A 678-nucleotide genomic window follows, 5' to 3' on the forward strand; every position below is an offset into this window, starting at 1 on the left:
GCCGCAAAAACCCTGCAGCCCTCAGAATATTTAACTGTTCAGGCAAGTTCCAGTGGGAATAAAAAAAATACAAACTTTCCTTAGCAACTCTGTAATACTTAATTCTGTGTCATTTGCATAAGATAGAAGTACACCTGATGGCTGAGCGTGCAAAGACGCGGCTGTACCTTTTGAGGAGTATCTAATCTCCAGCCGCACAGATATGCGCTTTATTATTAAAGACAGCGATAGATGCAAGGTGTTCCTTTAAATCCAATTCTGACTAAAAATAACCCTGTAATAACTCCAAGGAAAGGAGGAGCTTACCAGACCATAATCACCCAACAGGTTAGACAAGAGCCTTAAGGGAGAAAGAATGGCTTGAATAATTAATGTAAATCCTCCTCTCCAGTAAAGTTTGGTGTCTGCAGTTGCTTTATATTTGACAATTCGCCTCAATGCTCTTGCCACTTTTAGAAGTACAGGCTTTCAGCCTCCGTCCCAAAAACAGTAATACAAACATCATCCACGCTTCGGCAAGGTTAAACGTTGTTTCAAACCCACACAAACACCCGCCGTCAGAACACCCAGGCGACTCGGAAGCCCTGGGCTTCAGGACTGGCGGGACGGCGCGCAGGTCTTTCTCCCCGCCTTAGGAGAAAAACCCTCCCGCCGCCTGAGCTGCCCCAAGGGCGGCCC

Source organism: Egretta garzetta, unplaced genomic scaffold (genome assembly GCF_000687185.1).
Source record: "Egretta garzetta isolate BGI_Z169 unplaced genomic scaffold, ASM68718v1 scaffold397, whole genome shotgun sequence".
NCBI lineage: Eukaryota > Metazoa > Chordata > Aves > Pelecaniformes > Ardeidae > Egretta > Egretta garzetta.